Raw genomic sequence first — 22159 nt, 5'->3', positions numbered from 1 at the left:
ACGCAATAAGTTCCTAGTTACCATGGCGGAAAAACAATTCCCGTAAAATATATTTGACTCCGTACGCGATTGTCAAGTGTCGAAATTGTAACACTATGTTTACTTAGGACGGCAAATATTTCTTTCTGGCGCGAAGGAAAATTGATACGAAATTTCCTTTTGTCAGCGTACAAGGGAATCTAATTAAAGCGGACAAAATTAGCTAGCTTTTCGTAGCTTTTAAATTTGAGTTGTTAGCACAATTTATTAAACTCGTCTCTAAATTTTACTGCGCACATAAATAGTGTTTTCCTTTAAAAAAAAAGATCACTATCAATGTTAGTAGAACAAGCGATAAAGATAAATAATGGTATAATATTTTCCGCCCACTTGATAGCATGCAACTTTGCATTTAATTTTCATTTTTATGTCGAATCGCATAAAAGAAAACTACCAATTCTTTAAGCTTTAGTTCCCGTTACAATGAAAATTTTCTCGTTTTATTATTCCATTATTAGCAGACGGTTGCTTTTACTGTCATAAATTATAAGCTTTTAGAAAGAAATTTAGCTAACCGATTATGATTAATAATAATAAAAAAATATTTTAATTATTTATTTTAATATTAATCATAAGTGTTGCCGTACATCACGTGCCGATCGTGCACTAAACTAAAAATATAATAAACAGAATAATAATAATTATTTTTAATACTTTCAGTCAGTAATTATGCAGTTAATTATTTAAAATCCTCATGTCACCGTTTAATTATATAATTTGTACAAATTTAATCGTTATTTCTATCGTATTATTTTAAAATATGGTTTATACCATTACAGTACCGTCTATTGCAAATAAACGTGCCAATGTGACAAAACTGTTATACATTGACGGAAAGTGAAATTACCTATAGTGTTAAGTGAAGTGAATTTACATGTGACAGGAGATAAAGAGTGATATGACAATGCGGCGAGCCTTGCTTGATGGCAGGCAGGGATCTGTTGACGGAAACAGTAGTGTGAATGACAAAGAGTTGGTACACAAGTGTCACAGTGATCCAGGTGGAGGGAGGGCTCTTGGAGCACCCAGGGCTCAGAGGCACCGCTCAATGTCTGGGGCCCTGAGGAAATGCGTCTTAACCCTGGATGGATACTCGTACGTAATAGGTATGGATGGTTGTTTAATAAAATACTTTTTAATACAATCGGAAACAATTTGGATTCGATGTTTTGTATTTTATCTCACCTTTTTCGTTATTTACTAGAGACCATTATACGTGGGTGACACTGAAAATGTTTAGAACGGGCCTGTTAGATACATTGCTAATGATTTTTTTTTAATTTCAATTTTAGAACTCTTTGGTAAGCCAATTTAGTATATTGCATTCATTTGTCATTTGTTTTTGTGAATTGGCGGCAAATCTAAAGGTTAAATAGGCATCTCCTGGACAGGTTCACTCAAATAGGCCACATCTCACTTAACATGCCAAAGGTCTGGTCAGTTTTGAATAAAAAAAAATATGTGCGTGTACTAGTGTACACACGTAAGAAGTGAAACTTTTTTATGACCTTATTTTTCGAAATATGATCTACTATATGCAACTTTAAAGAAATTGGTTAAATAAAGTTAAATTAGATAAAATTTAACAAAAGACTTTTATTATCATGTTCATGAATACAAATAATACAATTATTTAATTTTACCTTATCACTACTAAGATAATTACAGAATTTCATTAATTGTAATTGAATTATTACTAGCATTGTAATCGTTATTACATATTGTTTATTATTAATGGCTTCGAATATTTTCGAATAAACCGTGTTAGAGGACAAGAAAAAGATGACGCGTAACGGAAAATGTGACGCGTAACCAAAAAATGTGACGGTATTTTTTTTCAAACGCCGATAAAGAAGTTTCACTTCAGAACATTTCTGTTCGTAAGATAATAATTTCTACCTAAATTCAAGAATATCTAAAACTGGTACTACAACATACTTAGCGTCATTTTATTATAATTACATGAATAGCAGCAATTATATATGAAGCTGAGTTGCTTGCCGTCTTTCAATGCTGACTGCTATTTGATTAAGTCACTATTTTTCATAGCTGAAATGAAATGTAATCTTCTAATAATAGTCCAGTGGTGAAATCAGATTTCAAATAGATTTTTGTGTATAGGCAAATAGTTGATCGGCCTTCATATAATTTTTGCCTTTGTGGGCTCTTAACGACTATAGGACGACATTTACGATATGGAATGGGCAACTAGAAATCTGTAATTTTTCACTTTCAAAAGTGCCTTTTAAAGGCCTAATTAAAATAAAAGATTTGGCTAGACTTGACTTGACTAGTAGTGTCCTCAGCGCTGATGATTAACACGCCATAGGTTAACTATGGCTCCCGTATGTTAAAGCATGTAAATGCATTTGTACGGGAGTCAGCATTAGTTTTAAGTCTCTAATAAATCCCTTAGATTTCCAAATTAGTTGGGTCTAAATATAAAAAAGATCCACAAAGTTCATCAGTCCAAAAACGAAGACCACCGACACGCTAACCTACGCCTTACAAATAAAAATGGTCGGGCAATATTTCAAGGTGTGTAGATAAAAGATGGACCGCTGAAGGCGCTGGAACGAAAAGGAGACGGAATAGCTAACGACATAGTCAAGGTTTCGGGGAGATTTAATGTAGGAAGATAATAACAGATCCATATGGACAGTTCAGGGTGTTGGACCTTAATATTTCCTGAACAGAAGTCAAAGAAACAGAAATAATAACTAATGTGTAGTAAGACTAACAAAACTAACACTCAATTGATATGTATTGTTTTTAACAATGTAGAGTAAAGTTAAGAATTCTAGAAAAATAGAAACTTTTAAAAATAATTTTAAATTTGAAAAAAATTCCGACGTTTCGCGTGCTTTTCAGCGTGCGTGGTCACGGTGACAGATGACAAAAGGTTTTTAATAATAATACATAGCTTTAATCCGTTCAAAAAGTGTTTTTCTTAATGTGTAAAAGCTATTTTAACAAAAGACAATACTAGAATTAAAGTTGCTATTAAGAGTCGCAATTTAACGATACAACAATTGAAAATAATATTAAAGCTTTATACATTTCAGATTTATAATAGTTCAGATATCAAAGGACAGTAATATCAATATCAAAGCATTTTCAACCGATATTCGCATGTATAAACGAAACGCATAAACAAATTGAAATACTCCATGATTTAAACATGAGTTCTGCGTTATTCAAAGAGAATATTCATAAAAGTTTACTAATTATTCTGACTTTATATGACTGAAAATATAAAGGATAAAGTTTTATTTGTAGAGCTTGTGATTTTGTTTTATTGAGCTTGCCATCGCTTGACACACTCAGTGATATAGAAAAATATGCTTGAACAGACTTGCAAACATAACAGTTAGTCACACACTTCGCTGGCTCTGAGATAAAAAAATCCTTCGAAATGAAAATCCAGCGCTCCCTGTCCTGTGCCACGTCCCGACAATGCTGGCTTGCAGCTGCAGCAACTTCTCTTCCACTCTGTAAATCTAGCGGTAAATTATAGGCCAGCTCAAGTAAGCCTTAATCTTCTTTAATCTTTTCGAAAGGAGGAAAGATTTAGAGGTATTTTAGGATTTTAAGGGTGATAATATATATCTGTTCCGGCTGCAGATTACAGATTATGTGGATGCCCAGAACTAAATTGCTTAAACTGAACATCATAGAAATTTCGCCAACGCATTTTTCGGTTAGGTGACAAATGGGAGATACCTTGGGCATCTCATCTTTAGATTTGGTTAAAAAGCTGCGAGAGTCAATAATTTATATTAACACATCCAATAAACCCAATAAGTTTAGATAGTTGAATGATTTTCTATACATTAGATCATAAATCTAATATGAAATATTTTTTATGGAAGTATATATAAAAAGGAGGCTTATTCGTTAGAGACACCTTTGTTTTTAGGCGATAAATCATAACTTTCGATACGTAGTAAAGTTTATGATTGAAGCATATAGATATTATATGTAAGCAGAAGGTGACAGCGTTCTCCTTTTTAAATCATAATAGCTTTTTAACTATTGTGTACCTTATTACAAATTTAAAACTTTTTATCATTTATGTTCGATATTGATCGAAAATAAATAATTGTTTTTTTTACAGGCGCGTTAAATCAATTTAAAAGGACATTAAAAATACAAATTAGAATGAACCTAGAAGACTAACATTAGGACAGCTGATGGAGACAGACGATATGGTGCTCGTTCGTATTATTCGATTTTCATGTTCATAAACGTAAAATGTATTTCTTAAGCCAATTAATTTTAGGATAATTCCTTCACTTTTACAGGATTCTCTTACTAGGGTTGCCTGGAAGAGATCTCTTTTTAGCCTCCTTAATAAAGTTACTAGATTTTATTAGAACTCTTATAGTTACAAGTATATAAAAATAAATAATAATACAGTATCAATTTTCAAACTTACTATATCTGCGATGTTATTGTTTCGCACGATAAACAGTTCCTAGGATCGATATGAACCAGTCGCTTATATCGGCGACGTGAGTCCTGTAACTAATAAATCACTTGATACAGGTAATTGGTGATAAGAAATTAGCCTCACATCAACCCCAACTATTCAAAAAACTCAGTTTTCGCGCAGCCAGACGTACAACGACCAATATTTAAGAGTCAATTGTTTAAGGTGTCACGCGCTTAAAATGAGTGTAGCGCTAAATCACCTGCGTCATAATCACACCCCACATACACACCCTCTTGACCATTATCTCACTTTCACACCATCACACAACACAGCCGAATTAGGTATTACTTAGTTATTTAAGTAAGTAATACCTAATTGATTATTTTTTCTTGATTTTTTCCCTTTCTAAATCTTTGAACCTTTTTTTTGTATTCCATCTTTAGTATAATTGTTTTTCGTTATATATAATTTATTTTAATAGGATAACAAAAGTCCAATTGCACTGTTATAACTAATGTACTTATGTATTATTATATCGTAAACACAATTTGACAGAAATATAAATATTAACATAAATATTGATGTTAAACTATCATCGATTAGAGCGAAAGCTTCGTAATCTGATACATCAACTAGTCAGTAATCAGTGACACAGCGAGACGTCACCGTCTTATCAGTGATAAGAGATAATGATGTTGCGTTAATCGAGTGTTTGTGTATTTAATGCTTACGTATAAATTGTCTAGTTGCCAAATTGTTCTATATATTAATCAAAACCAATGCAAAACATGTTTACACGTCTTTTATTTATTGATATATGTTCGATTTTTTAAGGTACGCTGAACTAATAAAATTAGACAATATTATGATGACGAGGCTTAAAACTTTAGGATAAATCGGCTCTTCTTCTTAGCTCCAGCCACAAGATTCCTGTATCTGTTTGTATGATCAATTGTCAATCTAATAGACAAGTAGGTGATCAGCCTCTTGTGCCTAACACAAGGGCCGTTACGATGTTTTCCTTCACCGTTCGAGCGAATTTTAAATATTTTTTTATCGAAAGAAAGTCTATTGGTGCACAGCCGGGGATCGAACCTACGAACTCAGTGATGAGTGTCGTACGCTAACGTAGCTGTCTAGGCTTCCAAGTACCTACGTTTCCTAAATTTCTTAACATTATATGTTTTCCACAAATTTAAAAGGTTAACAATAAATCGAATTTTCGTTTATATATTATATTTATGTTTTATACAAAGCACGCGATGACGGCGGCAGCATCGAATTTATTCATAATTTTTCTTGAGGGGATCGAATGCACGACTCAGAGTCAGAATTCAGAATCTATATAAATAAACAATATATATATACAATAATAATCGATAATAAACAATAATAATAAAGTAATAAGTAGTAGTCTACTACATTATCTTTGCTATTTAATTTCTTTATAACTATAATTTCATCATATTCGTTAAACCCATAACTACGCAATCTAGATCAATACGAATAATTCATATTACAATTATGCCCATACCAACTCCCGTATATGGCAAGTATAGCCTTCATGCATACAATACCAATTGTATGAACTGGATTGTATTTAGACGCATATATGCATCTACAAATTAAGCTGGTCTTGATAGCTTACATCATTGCACAATGGCTAGTAGTATATTTGTGAGATTGCTAATATGTTCTATTACTAAAATTAACCACTTATGTAAGAACTTTATTAATATTATGTTAGTATCAAAGACAAAAAGCTTGTCTAATCAGACACGATCGAGGCTTATTATGATCCTAGTCCGTCTTAAGAACAGGGGCCTGAGTTTTTGAAGTGATACTGGTTTGGCGCGTTAGGGAAAAATGATGAGAGTAAATTTATGAAGTGCGCGCGCATAGTCACAAAAAGCGACACGCTGAAGTTAGCTATAGCCATCATTTTAGTTTTTCTATTGTTAGTTTCGTTTGTTCTACAAACGAAAAATACAATAATTTTGAATAGATTTTTATTTTGTTACGTCAAAGAAGTATAACTTCTAACGCGTTGTGTGTGTGTGACGTAGCGATTCAATCGATTAACCTAATAAAGGAACTTTCAGTCAAGCAAATATAATGATTTTCTTCACAATGGTGGTCCCTAAAATCATTTGTATGGAAACTGAAGACTATACTAACTAGTATAATTGGTAAAATTCGTCTTAAGGGTATTTATTGAATTGATAATATATTTTTATCTATAACTATGTTGGTTGGGATATCAACAAGTAAGTTCCGCTATTCCGCGTTGGGCATATTCACTGTGAAACAATTTTCATCTATCAGAGATGGGTGAAGGTTGCCTATCCACATCATATATCGCTTATTTTGAACCTTAAATATGAAATAGTTAAACATGTTCAGTTCACTTTGAACTTTTAATCAAATTAATAGTTTTGTTGTATGAGTTAGTGTTTCAATATTGTTTTACAATACTTGAAGGTAACTTTTTGTGTGTGATTTTACATGGAAAACGATCACCATGGTAACATATTTATCTCTATCTCTATATATATATATATAATTCTCGTATCACAATATTCGTTCCATACTCCTCGGAAATGGCTTGACCGATGCTTATGGTTTTTTTAATGCATATTTAGTAACTCTGTGAATCGTCTACTATCTATCTATCAAACCCCTAAGTGTCCAACCCAAAAAATATTTTTTTAATTGTTAGATGTTTTTTTGATACAACGCATAAAAATACATACAACTCTTAATTGTCACCCCTCCACAATCAATCCCTATTTGCCGGGTCAGCTAGTAACATATAAACATATATAACGATAACACAAAACGTTATGTGTTGTGATCGTTATGTTCTTACTTATTATGTGTGGTTTCCAGCGGCGGGGGAGTATCGTTTAACATCTGATGAGCCTCCCGACCGTTTTACGCCTCTTCTATAAAAAAAAATGGATCGCGACTGCATTGAGAAAAATCTGGAAAAAAAGGAAAATGGGAAAATATTAAACCTAAAAGGAGTTTCCACTTAAAAAAATAACTTATGTTTATGTTTGAAGAACTTTAACTCTCGAAACAAAAAATGTATTTTTTTAGATGAGAAACTTAATACAACGAAAGATATACACGTCGCCATCTGATAACTTAAACTTTTACAATTTATACTAAAACAACAAAAAACTCATATTAATAAATGTTAACTAACCAGTTTTTGTATGAATTCATTAATAAAGCTCTTATCGCCAACCTTCAGCTACATGCTATAAAATCTTAAAACTGACGCCCTGTAAGAATTTCCTTTTATAGATGACCTGCGAGAAATTGGAGAATCGCTCCGATTCTTTTATTTAAATGAGAGACCAATTGAGTTACGGCGCTGCGATGATATGCATAAATAAAACTACATACTGCACACAATACTGGATTATTGAGTGTTAGAAATAAATATTAAATTATCTTTGCAGATATTAACGCGAATATATTATACAAATACATTGATGTTAAGAATGTGTACCTTTTTAAAACTGTTCGACAAATTTTGACATGACAAGAGTTGTAAAATCTACCAAATTTGACAGTTGACTTCACAAACTTGACAATTAGTAAGCGTTATGTATAAACACATTTTGCTGCGTTGACTACTTGTCTGCAATAAGACCTCAACTACGTTTAAGATTATATCCATAGATTTATACATTGTATGTTAATATGTATTTTGTATGTTAAATGTCCAATGCATATTTTATTTATAATTGACGTCATTTAGCATTTTGCATAATTTATACATTATCTATTGCATTGCATTTGTCGTAGTCTTGAGGTAATGAATGGTTTTATTTTTATCAACGAATCCTGCATAGAATTCATTATAAAGCTGTGAACCATATTCTATATTATTAGCAAAAAAATAGGTATATATTTGCTATAGTGGTTAAGTGGTTAAGTTCTTGGAGTCGGTTTAGGGTATATCAACAATTATAACGGGTTGGTAGACACAGAATGTTGATATAGGTGGCCTTAAGAACTCTATTCAGGCGTTAAAAATATACATAAAAATGGTTGGACATAAATATTTCTTTATTAGGTAAACATACTCTTAGTAGACACTTCTACTTACTCAACGCAAATAATAAAAATTTCTTTTAGATCAAATTTTATTTTATTTTTAAACTAAGATTTAAAATCGAGTTTTCTGCCTATTATATAAGAATAAACTATAAATATATCCCAGTGTTTATAAACAGTACGAAACTTAAAATACAATTAAATCAATTGATATCGACAGATGCGATTAGAGTAGCTGATGAATTGAGACTCTCATATGTCAACGGACAACTGACATAAGCCCTTATCTATGACGTGAGTTTTGAATGATGAATGGTGAGCTGCGATTGAAAGCAGATCATAAGAGATTCGCATGGACAGTTAGGAGACCACTTGGGATTGTTTCTGTTTCGAATTGGAGAACGACTGACATTCGTAGTTCGAAGTTTGCTAGAATTTATTAGGATTTCGACAAATTGCTTTTTGTATATTATAACAACATTTCCTTAGAACTTAGCAGTATGTTAAAGATGGTAAAGGATTTCGTGCAAAATAAAACGAGCGACAAATGCTCTTAATTCCGTTTTAACCTCACAAGCTATTGATTTTATATATTCTATAGGCTTTTAAATATAGACAATACCGTTTATTTTTACCCTATATTTGTTTGATTAAATATAAAAAACTGTATGCGCCAAATATTTTTGAAATATGTAAGTTGACGTACACAGTAACGGGGTAGACCTGTGCTCCATAATTTTAATATTGTTGATTCGTAATAATGGAGCAATGCTAGACATATTTCTATGTCTGCTTCATAGGTTTCTTAAGTAAATGGGCGACTTCGCGGGCGGCTATATTGACATTGTTCTTTCTTAACATTGCGATTTAACTAAGAAATAATCATTGGTAAACGGCGTTTGAGGGCTGCATTGACTTTGATTGTGTAGTTTTGGTTATAACTTCCAATTGTAAATAAAGTGGCAAATAGCGTATCAAACGATTTGTTTTTGGTCTTTGTGCCGGGTTTATTTGGGTGCCTTTGAACTAGCGCTATTTACAGAATACAGAGCTTGAGTTGTATATCAAAATCACCTTTGTCTATTCTGTATTCAGTAGAACGTGGATACAGTCTTGTTATTTACTCAACGTTTTGGATCTTTAGAATTTGTAATATATATAAGGCCGCAGTTTATTTTGCTATAGGCCCGAATAGCGGCCCTTATATACAGTAGTTTTGTTTAGACTTCGCTTTGGTCAGCAAGTAATACGTGTACTGTATGATTATGATTTTTTCGCTCCACAGCAAATTCAACCTCAGAACCTGTGTGTTTTTTTATAGATTATGGATGTAGGCCTTGCTAACAATAAAATGAATTATTAAAAAAAATAAGGTCTAGTAGTTGATAATTTTAAACTGTTCTAAAATCGAATGCATGATGGAATGTAAGTTTACTCATATATACTTATATATCTACTTATCTGACAGGAACAGTGTTGGCCTAATGGCTTCGGTGTACGACTCTCATCCCTGAGGTCGTAACTTTGATCACCAGTTGTGCATAACTTTTCTAAACCGGCTTGTCTTAGACAAGACAATGGCGTGTATCAGACGCAAAAGGATAATTACCTACTTGTCTTTTAGATGTACAAATTATCATGAAAATGCAATTATATATATATATAATATTGTTGCTACAAGAAACAACTGATTGTATTTTGCCTATTTAATGACGATGTAACCTAAAACTATAATAAATCTAGTTTTATCCACTATTAATATCGCTTTCGCTATGACCTTTCGTGGCATTTCAGATTTTAGGTCACACAGCAACCACGGATTGACAATCACTGTCTGAGCTCCCACTATGTGAATAGATGCTCAGAACTTAATTGGAATACTAAGAAAGCTTTCTAGTTTTTCCAAACAAAACCTTGATTTCGACTTAGAATATTGAATTCTATATGCAACGTCTTCTTGCAACGTTTTTCTATTGTATTTGTTTACCACCACTCAAGTCTTACAATGGACGGTTATAAAGAAAATTCTACTGAAGTGGACACACAAGTTACTACGTTTTACACGAACTAAATATAATTGATATATTATATATAATAAAAAAAGTTTTCTATACTATTTTATCGATATAAACTCTATGCAAAACATGGGAACCTAAGAGAATTAACGATCTTAGTCAAAGTCAATGTCAAAAGTCAAAAATCATTTATTCATATAGGTAACGAAATCTACACTTATGGACGTCAAAACAAAAAAAGAAATATACATTAAATGCTTCTAATTTTACATTTACTGCCAGTTCTCAAATCAAGGGCGTAGAACGGAAGAGAAGAACTGGCAATAAACACTCCGTCACTCTTTTTAATCGCCAAGTTTTTTTTTTGTTTTATACAACGTTTGTAAGGAGCTGCAACCATTACTCCATGTTCCACATGACATCACAAGTAATAAATAATAATAAAATAAATTAAAAACAAAGATTTTTCGCAGATTGTCAAATCCTCTATCAGCAGGAGGCATGGTGAAATAGGAGCACGCACTTACATTCTCGGGGGAACAGCACGCAAATACATAGTCGAAATAACTAACATCACCGCATACACGAATTAAAGTACAACTAGTCACCACAAGTAGCACCCGTTCACGAGTATGGTAAATTGTAAATTAATAAGCGTAAAAATCAGGCAGTTTTTAATTAATGTTTTATGAATTCTTTAAAACCGATGTATACGGCCAAACGATAAAAATATGGTGGTCAATAGAGGAATAATCTTCTTTATTTGAATTTTTTCTAAAACGCTTTCACCGAACTCCTAAAACGTTGTTGAAATAGTGAAAAGCGTGACCAGAAGGATTCAAGTTGTCCTTTAGGCAAGAGGTCCAACACGTTATTAGAGTTTTACATTTGTAAGTTTAATTTTATAATGCTTCTGCAATGACACTTATTAGCTCCCTGACGTTGTGAAAAAAAATACGGTATACGGATACGGACGAAAATTGAGGAATTATACATTATTACAAAGTTAATCAAAAATATATAATCTAGTAACATGAAATATGTAAAGTTATCAATTAAAGCCTCTCTCTTTTTAATCGGCAGCTCATGTCTGAGTGTCGTGGTCAGCAAGAAAGGTTTCTGTCCAGCGCGTCTCTTATGACAGTGTACAGTTTTGAGGATGATGAGTCTTTCACATGATCGGTCCATCTGATTGGTGAATGGCTACGTGATCTTTTGCCTTCTGTTACCAACCACGATCAGTTCCTCCAAGTCCACATCTCCTCTGCGCATTGTATGATCGAAATATGATACAGTTCGCTGTAGGCATATGGCAGTCAGTTTCATCAGTAGCTTTCCATGCGACGTGATGACGGCAGGCAACATATTTCCCACCCTCCCGCGAAGATGGTGCCGGGTGTCATCTATAACCAGACATACTGTTACTTTTTCAGACTCCATGCTGACTCTCTTGGGAAATGAGGACATTTTTGAAGTTATTTATACTTCAAGGCTGCTGCAGCCTCTTCGATTGGTTGCCCAGTCGATGCTATGGATATACCGCTCGGTCTCCAGAGTTTAGTCCATTATCTAGCAGGGAGAACAGTGGCAAGCACCGCTATCGGCTATTTATAACGAACCACCAACGCATGCAGTTGAGGTTGTCTATTGGACCGGTTAAGATGTTATTTCCAATCTCCCCTTACCTCCTCAATTAAAGCTTATACTCTCATTAATACTGCAATCGACTTATATCACTGCTTCAATTGTATCTAATTACTAAATAGACAATCAACTTGTATATCAGGGATAATTTAATAGCGGGTGAATTTTCGAAAACGGAACAGTTTTAAGTTTATTATTTATAACCGTCTCTTTATATCAGTAGAAGACTTTTAATTTATTTTTATCCATATTTTCTATTGCTACATAGTAAATACTAATAAAATTATTAAATATAACATTATATATGTCGGAGAAACACCTTCCCCAGTGACGTCATCAACAGTGGTTGCAGATTTGGTGGGCGTCATGAGGGTAAAGCGCGAACACAAAACACGACGATTGTAGTTTTCACAATATTTTATTTACACTGATGATACACTGATATTTTATGGTAGTTATTAATAATAAGTTATAAGTTTTAAGACCGAGCAGTGAGTTCAATGCACCAATCTAGCGACCAAAACTCAGGGATCCAACTCGATCCGTCTCCACTTCAAAAAGGCCCCGTAACAACCAACGGACTGGCCTATATATAGATGGCGCTTCGACCCCACTCGAGCAAAATGCTCTGCTCTCATTGGTCGTTTGTTTAATAACGATTACAATCTTATAAATTAGAAAAACATAACTAATTTTAACTAAAATCACTAATTTGTTAACAGAAACAGTTTTAGGTTTATCGTAAAATCGCGTATTAAGTTAAATTAAGATTAATGCAACGTGTTTAAATGATAAAGAGAATTTAATGTGTTATTGTACAATCAACAAGCAACTCGTTGAATGGCTTCCTCCGACATATAGATATAACCGAAGACGAGAACAATTAAATATAGTTAAACTACTGTCCAGAGTGTCAGGAGGCTCGCGAATGTTTTGCTGGCTTTTTTGTGTTTACGTGTTAAGATGGGGGCTATAAACAATCCTATATGTACGAGTCAACTATTCCAAACTAATAGAATACAAAATAGAAGAAAATATTTAAAGAAGTAATGTAGGTAAGTGCATGAAGTGACCTATATTACTTTTGACTTAGGATTGATTAAACATTATTTATAAAAAAAAAACCGAAGCGTTTTTAGTCAAGTGACTTAAGAAAGATCTAGTTTCTTTCCATGTTCGCAATTAAAACTTGCTCATATGCAAAAAAACAATGCAGTGGTGAATTACCTGTCTATCTAAAAAATAGATTCTACAAAATTCTAGAATATGTGTGTACATCTGTATATCCTACCAGACTGGTAATCGCGCTTTGTTTCACTTTCCTCACTCCAAGCAAAAAAGTCAACTTTGCATCGTGCAGCCTGGGCATACAATCACTATTTAAACCTTGACCATTCTTTATTTATTAATAATTATCCATTACGCTAAATACCCTGCATCATCAGCACACCTCACATACGCAACATTATACAACACCAAACAGCCAATTATTATTACTTAATTAAATGTATTTAATATATTTTATTGTTTTTTCTATCGTAAATGTTTGAACCTTTTTGTATGTATTACGAATTACATCTTTGGCTTAGTACAGCACTTGATTGTTAAATAAGTTAAACTATTTGTTACAAAGTTGGACGGTTTGGCATTTATTAGATATTTTCTTGATCTGTATACAACAATTCAAAACGGTTAATCTTGTCAGCTGGCTTACAGCGATGATCTTGACGTCACACGCACGGTATCAATCAAGCTGTGTCCTAGTTACAGGACGTGACTAGCTATTAAACCTGTCCCTAAATACTGATTAAAGCCGGACTAACGAGTAACTGGTATTCCGTTTTTGTTTCTTCTGATCGCACCGCGAATGTTGCGTAATATAGTGCGATGTGTTGAATAACTTATCTATATATAAAATACTAGTAAACCAGCCCTCACACGCGCAGAATTATTCACCTAAAGCTTCCCCATAAATCATTTTAGATGTAGGTGAAAACCGCAATCAGCTCCGTTCATTGCGAACAGACAATCGAATGAGGAGGCGGAGGCGGAGGACCCTTTGCCCTTGCTTTTAGGATTGAATAAACTCACTGACATCGAGATTGAGTATTAAGATAAACGAGCAAACCAATTATCCTTAAGTTTTTTTTTATAATTTATGAATCTATGTATTTTTTCTCCTCGGGTTTATGTTTACCTATAAGTGTTTGTCACAATGTATCAGTGAGCCGAGCGTTGGCAAGCTTTTGTAAATAAATAAGTGACGGTGCTGCACACGGACACTCGAGCACTCGTAATTGCGTGGTTCGCTATTTAGGAACGCTGAATGATTGGTTTGTCAGTTGTATTGGTTTAATAAATAATACCTATTGCTTCAAATTGGCACAATCGTGGCCTTTAATTAAACTTTTCGTAGCAATTAATTTTAAAACCAACAGCAAAGTCATTAAACCATAAAGTACATATTAAAGAAACTGAGTTCGCAATAAAGTATGTTAAGTTGCAACCTCAACTTTGCCAGTGGGAATAATTTCCAATTCCAATTTTAAACTTATCTATAATATAGTCATCTATCATTTTGGTGTTAGTGATTATTAAAGTAACTATTAATTTAAAACTTACGTACCTTAAATTAGTGGTTCGGGGTCGTTACTATATGTGCTTACAGCTAGAACAAGACTTCTTAAAAGGACACATATTACGTTAGTCAACGACTCAAATAGGTTAACGGAACTTTATTTTACTGTCCGGTGAGTGAACTGACAAAATTTCTACTAAGTGCATAAAATATTTTTTCTTTGTATAAATATTCTTGGTTCGTTACGATTTTTTATTAGATTTTCATTCTTGTTGATTTAGGGTCAAAATTGGGATTTTTTATAATTAAATAAATGGGTCTATCTGTCAGAAAATTTTGTAGAAAGGTCTTATTTTTTCGTTGAAATTTCAATAAGAATGCTTGGCTTTACGCATATTATTGATATCTTATGTAAGATATTGAGCAGTGTTGGCTTCAGCGTGTGGCTCTCATCCCTGAGGTAAAGTACCTTCGATCCTCGGCTGTGCACCGATGGATTTTCTTTCTATGTGCGCATTTAACATTAGCTCGAACGGTGAAGGAAAACATCGTGAGGAAACCGGCTTTCCTTAGACCCAAAAAGTCGACGGTGTGCGTCAGGCACAGAAGGCTGATCAGCTACTTGCCTATTAGTTTAACAAATGATCATGAATCAGATACAGAAATCTGAGACCAAGACATAAAAAGGTTTTTGCGCAATTGATTTATTTTATTTTAATGTGAGATTTTTTCATACCACAAAAGAAATCCAATAATATCAATTTTAGAAATCTCGTGGTAAAGAGTACATCTACAGTCTTGATAAATAAAGTTTTACAATAATGATAAGGATATAACGACACGATAAAAGACATAAACGTAAATCAATCAAGAAAAGCTTCTTATAAATGTGACGAATATTTATATGAACCTATATAAATATTCGTCACATTTATGGAATTGATTTGCTCCAGTACAAACAATTTGTATGAACTTTGAATCAAAAAGAGTGACGGAAAGTTTCTTGCCAGTTCTTCGTGCCTGCTCTACGCCTTGACTTGCTAACTGGTAGTAAATGTAAATTTAGAATAAATTTAACTTCTTTTCCCACGTGCATAATTGTACTTGTTAGCCTATATGAATTAAGTTATTTTAACTTTGACTTAGAGAAGCGAGAGAGGAAGACAGCCGTTCCGCATTTGATTTTATCTTTGCTATATTACTTATATGAATGCATCAATTATTTAGCCTAAAATTACCATTTTAAGATTATTAATAACAAATTTATACTGTTAAAATATCAAAGTTTATTAATAAATACCAAAGCCTATTAAAACTTTAACAATTTCTTTAACTGGCAAGATAACAGTCAATAATTTGTAAGTATATTTCTATAAGAAAGCTTTATAGACATAAATGTTTGCATATTTTATTTTATGTTCTAAAACAGAAGTTTGTTGTGCCTAGTAAGCCAAGATAAAGTGTATAACTGGAAACTAAACACGTCAAGTGGCAATCATTTATTATTCAATGTATGTGGTTTTAATAATGAATTACTCAGTTGTTAAATAATAAACGTAATGCGAAATCTTCTATACAATTGAAATACCCAAACAATCAAAACGATCAAAAGAAATTTCCAAAGAGATTTTAAAATACGTCTATCTCAAGACATTTCAATTAATCAACATCTAAACGTTAAGAATATCGCATTTAACATTACCTTGATGGATTACAGATCATCGAAACGAAACCTTCCTGTAATTAATTATACAATTTTGCCTCTTAATACGGTTATTGAAGACATAAAATCCCATGCCTCAGCTTGATGATTAATCAAATATTTCAACATTTGGGGTGCGGTTTTAGTCGTTCGACTATTATGCGAATAAATTAGATCATTAAATATGGTGTTGATCATAATGTTAAGTTTGTAATGTGTTGCGAAATTTTCACTTGTAACTTGGTTTTTCCATATTCAATTCAATGTGTTCCTGGAATCGCTAAAAGTTCTCAGCTATGTTTGTGCTTTGAAAGAAAACACTTTTTAAACGGAATGAAACTTTCCATTATTATAAACTTATAATTATTTTGCATAATTTTAAATTTTAAATTTTCCGACGTTTATTCAATCCGGTTAAAAAGTGTTTTCTTTCAATGTGTAAATGTTAACAAAAGACAATACTATATGTTTGTGCTGTGGTGAAAGAAGTATATAAAATCTACATGTTAGAGAAGAATTTAAAAAATTGCACAGCTAATTAAAAACTGGTAAAACTAAAAAATATGATTTTTATTGTTGTACAAGACGGTTTGGAAGTAGTTGCCTATAATATACGGTCTTTTGAAGGCCCATAAGTTCAAACGGTTTCACTTAGTTTTATTACTAGCTTAAGTTAAAATGATGAAAAATTAAAATATTTTCTGTAACAGGTTGACCTTTAAATACCTTTATATTTTTTAAGATTTTAAACCTTAAACTATGTGCAAAAACATATCTAAGGCTATAGAGCCTGACCTCATTGGTGGGGTCTACCCGAGTTCTCTGCCTGGAGTGAGGCCGCACACAGCGCACTTCTATTCATACTAACAGCTATAAAAACACAAACATCTCAACCATTAACATAAATCAGTAATAATACTAAGTAGAATCGTTACGGCTTGTAGGCCTTCAAGAGACCGGACTTAACACTACCTTAAACTCCGACAAACATCCTTGTATCCATGCTCGGTAGTAGACTTATAGTGACCCACCCACCTCATGTCCCATAACAAAAAAAAACAGAAATTGCAAAAGCGCAGTAATGCTGCTAGGAGCAGTTTTTCAAAAACCACTTACTGTTTCATGAATTTTTTGTCTATAATTTCTATACTTTAATATTTCGAGTAGCGTTGGCCTAGTGTCTTCAACGTCCCAAGTGGGGCAGCACGGGTCCATGCGTTTAAAAGAAAGGATGGTGATCCACCCCTGCAAGTATTAGATCCGATCTCGTCTAGCTGCTTGTAAAAGCGTATGGCCTAGTTTGTGAAGTCCTGTGTCAAGTATCTTCACTAACCAACAATGGGCGTGGGGAGGCGGACGCAACCGCCGCATCGTATGTCTGAAAGCGGATAAGGCTCTGCTGTTACCTCATCCCGCCTAAGGCAATTGCTGGTGGCGCCCTGGGGTGTTAGTAGGCATTTCGACAAGCAAACAAATTGGCTTGACTCTCATCCCTGAGGTCGTAGGTTCGATCACCGGCTGACCACCAATGGACTTTCTTTCCATGTGCGTATTTAACATTCGCTAGAACGTTGAAGGAAAATATCGTTAAGAAACTGGCTTGCCTTAGACCCCGAAAGTCGACAGCGTGTGTCAGGCACAGAAGGTTGATCACCCGCTTGCCTATTAGATTAACAAATCCTGAATCACACATAGAAATCTAAGGCCCAGACCTATAAAGGTTGTAGCACCATTGATATATATTTTTTCATCATTCCTGATTTCTTATCATCTGTTCTACGTCTTGAAAAGTTGTTACGGATATGTTGAATTACTGTATTAACAAATTGTTATGATATATGTAAGTATTATTTCATTATTAACATTAATTGTATGGAACATAGAATTCATTTAGCAAACAAATATTCGGTATTTTAAATATTTACAATTTTCTTAACCTATAAGTAACAATAAAAATTTAATAAAATCAAAACATATTTAAAAAGTTTGGTTCCTGTGGCAGTGTACCTTTAAAGCTGGCAGCATTTCCTTGCTATATTGCAATACTTATTCGATGAGTGAGGAAAGCACCAGCTCTGTGGTCACCGGTAAGATCTACCAGCCGCCAACCTCAATGTTTAATTAGCGATTAATTATTTTAATGAACCATACAACAAGACTTTGATATATTACTATTAAGAATTTTTACGTCATGCCGTGAGCTGCTTTCATAAAGAGGTATGACCTAATGCCATAACAATATCTGTACCGAACTTAGCGTGAGAACATTAATCGATTGTTGTACGCATATGAAACGCAGAATTAGATTTTATGGCCCTAAAATACCAATCGGAGAATTAGGACGCTTGGCTTGGCGCCTACTGGCCAAATATTTGGCGTAAATATTATTTATTTATTTATACTGTTCGAAATACATATTTTCAATTTAATAATTTTTGATGAGGGTGATCCCAAATACTTTTTCTCGGCCGATCGTCACATTTATTAGTTGAGTCATTGTTGAGATTTACTCGGGTCACTTTAGACACATTTCTATTTTGATATATACTTTTTGTTAATTATAATTGATAATAGTTACGTCGTAGTAGCGTTTTTGATAACTATCGTGAGGCAAGGTATTAGCATCAGTCTAAACTCTCTTTGTTCCTAAACTAATATAATTTCTCCAAATCCTTACGGCTGATAATATTGTGTGCCTTTCTAACTGGTAAGAAGATATTGTAACGAGGTATCTCCTCAGGACTTATTATTCTAGTATAAGATTGTGTATCGACGGCCACCGAACCGTTCTTTGTGGTACATTTATAGGAAAATAACATAATAGGTATATAAAAATTATAAGGGATGCTACGGGCGGCCTTATCGAAACGCGATCTCTTCAGGGCAAGCCTAGTAAAACGTATAGAGTCACCAACCTTAATCTAAAATAATACGAAAAAATAATAGATAAAATTTAAAATAATATATTATATATATATATATTGGTCTCAGACCTTCATACAGTTCATTCCATATTATTCTTAATCACGTCCATTTAATCAAATTAAAATTATTTTGACGAAGAATCGTGCGTTTCAGCCTGTTGACGTCCTCACTGGACGGTAGCTCTTCTCTAAATCGCCAGTACGGCCGGTTCCCCGCGCTTTGCCTTACCTCCACCATCACCAGGTCATCTGTCCACCTAGTGGGAGACCGTCCAACGCTTCGCCAACTATTCCTCGGTGTCCAGGAGTTTTTTGCCCCATCCATCAACCGTTCTTGGAGAAATGAATATAGCTGTAAGCAACTTATATTTTGTAAACAGTTACTGCTCTGATAATAGTCTTTATATCTATTTATCAGTTTAAATCGTGCAATTCACGTGTGGTTAGGGAGTTATGTTTTAAATATTTGAAATAAACAATAAAATATATAACAATAATAATTGTTCCAAATACTTGTGAGATAATTTTATCTTAATCTTTAATTGCTACTAAATATAGAAAACTTTATCATTATACGGCATTAACACGCTATTAAAATTAATGTAAACGAACAAAAAGCCGTGTTAAGTATAAAATAATTGATCGCGCCGTTAATTATCTCCGGCATGCGCGTACGCAACTGACCGGTTATATTGAACCGATTGACCAACCTCAAACGTTGCCAAGCTAGATCTAAAAGGTACATTCTTAAAGTGTATTTGTATCGAAGACTCGCAAATCATCAGTGCATAGCTTCTGAGCTGGTGTATTTCAGCTCTAACTGCAGACTAATTAATTAAGATGATACCACTTCATGGTTTAAAGAAAATATCGCGTTACAACCGGGAGGACAATAACACTTTAGCATATGAATACGGGAATCATAGTGGAACAGGGCAGGAGGCCCACCTGATAGACCATAGACTCATATTGCCAGAGGGCTTGCAACTCTGTTTTCTAGGAGGACCCTTAGTCGAATTGGTTCGAAAATATGAAGTTATTTTCAGGTGGTTCCACAGTGGTCGTGCGCGGAAAAAACTACCTTAAATAACACTTAGTTGAGGACGACGAACGTTGATCTTTGATGATGTGACTGGATGAGCTAACCTTGACGTACAAAACGCAAATGAGATTTTACATAAGGTGACGAATGAAGACTCAGTTCTTGTGTACTATTGTATCCACTTACCACTATTTAGCAGTTGAGACTAATTAGTTTTGAGTGCAACATACTATATCACTAATTCGAATGCTTTTGTATTTTTCAATCTTCTCACGAGGCCCGTGATGTCAAGAAGATTCATACAAGTAACCCGCAAAAGGTTAAATTATTTTTTTTTGACTTGACTTTTGCAGTTTTTTTGATGAAAATTATTTTTGTTTAATATATAACGGCAGAGCTTTTTGGCTCATTAAGGCTTGAATAGTATCTAAAAAGGCCAATTTATTTAATAAGCGTTTGAATAAGCGGTCCCCAAGCGTCCGATTCATCGCTATGCACCAATGTACGGTGAAAGAAATCGGTTATAAAATATAATTTGTGATACTACTAGCCGATTAAATTTTTTTTCACAAAACAGACATCTCAGACCCCGGCCTAGCCTGGTTGTGGGGTTGATCTGGAAAGGTTTTATATGAAAAAGGATACGTACAAAGCAATTCATGCTTAGAGCATCTAGGCTTTACATTGAGGTTTCACACAGTAAGCCTATTATCTGGAAATTGTATGAAGCATACGTAGCCGAACAGTACAATAAGCCTTTGTAATCTTTAATGTCTGTAAAGTGGAACGATTGTTCATAATTGTTGAGTCATAGCACTTACTTAGTATTTGGAAAATTTTATGTGTTAGTTGTAGTACAGTACGTGTAGTAACACGTTGTCAAATTGTGCATACTCTGCGTGATAAAGATCGTGGGAAACTTTGTATATGCAGTGTGAAGTCATTTTCCACACTGAGACACCCGTTTGGTCCGTTGTGCGGAAAGCAGTTGTAATTAAGCCAGCTCCTTCCAGAAGCTTAGAACTTTCCTGGACACTTCGCAGGGTTCACGGAGCGACTCCATTTTCTTCTGTACAAAAAAAAAACTTCGCGATTGAAAAGAGTGGCGGAGAGTTTATTGCCAGTTCTTCTCTTCCGTTCAGTTCAGTTGATTTAAGAACTGGCAGTAAATGTAAAATTACAAGCATTTAATGTATTTTTTTAATGACGTTCATAAGTGTACATTGTGTTACCTATATGAATAAATGATTTTTGACTTTGAATTTGAGTATACATTTCTAGGAATTTAGATATAATTCAGACTTGTAAGGTACTAAACGTGCGCAGCAACAAACTGCCACTTTGTAATTTCATCATAAGTTTTATCTTAATTCAATTAGTTTCTAGAAATTAGTTTTTTTTACATCTCCGGTACCAGCATAATTAAAATTGTTTTGCATACCTTGTTTTATAGCAATAGATGATTCGAAAACGTTGGAACCAAAACCGAACTGTGTTTTCTTTTGCAACATGACCGCCATACACATCATTCACCCTTCGAGTCGTTTCCGCAGCACTAGTGCCACGGCGGAACTCGTACTCGTAAATAATCTTTAAGTTTTCCATTTTGTAAAAGGAGTGACGCAAACAGAAAAAAACAGAAGAAAAAAAACAAATGAATGACGGTAATCGAAGCACAAATATATGAGTAAATAGCTGTACAAATTTGA

The 22159-nt window shown here is 33.7% G+C and overlaps 1 protein-coding gene and 3 long non-coding RNA genes across 8 annotated transcripts in view; 2 read left to right on the top strand and 2 right to left on the bottom strand.

Annotated features, from left to right (window-relative positions):
• The window catches only part of LOC123707300 (calcium/calmodulin-dependent 3',5'-cyclic nucleotide phosphodiesterase 1), a 314278-nt gene that overhangs the window by 168735 nt on the left and 123384 nt on the right, over positions 1–22159 (top strand). The window lies entirely within an intron of this gene.
• Positions 3154–4569, bottom strand: LOC123707307. 2 transcript variants are annotated; one of them, XR_006753474.1, is made up of 3 exons: positions 4478–4569; positions 4220–4363; positions 3154–3539 (listed from the first exon to the last, which is right to left on the bottom strand). It is a non-coding gene; the product is annotated as an uncharacterized LOC123707307 (long non-coding RNA). The 2 variants fall into 2 exon arrangements; XR_006753475.1 differs by having other exon boundaries at positions 3154–3531.
• On the top strand, positions 11297–13724 carry LOC123707306. The gene is made up of 2 exons (XR_006753473.1): positions 11297–11450; positions 11994–13724. It is a non-coding gene; the product is annotated as an uncharacterized LOC123707306 (long non-coding RNA).
• On the bottom strand, positions 19432–20759 carry LOC123707308. Its single transcript, XR_006753476.1, has 2 exons — positions 20637–20759; positions 19432–19760 (listed from the first exon to the last, which is right to left on the bottom strand). It is a non-coding gene; the product is annotated as an uncharacterized LOC123707308 (long non-coding RNA).

This window comes from Pieris brassicae, chromosome 3, assembly GCF_905147105.1.
Source record: "Pieris brassicae chromosome 3, ilPieBrab1.1, whole genome shotgun sequence".
Taxonomy (NCBI): Eukaryota; Metazoa; Arthropoda; class Insecta; order Lepidoptera; family Pieridae; genus Pieris; species Pieris brassicae.
The sequence above is the reverse complement of the archived record's forward strand: the minus strand, read 5'-3'. Positions and strand labels throughout refer to the sequence as shown.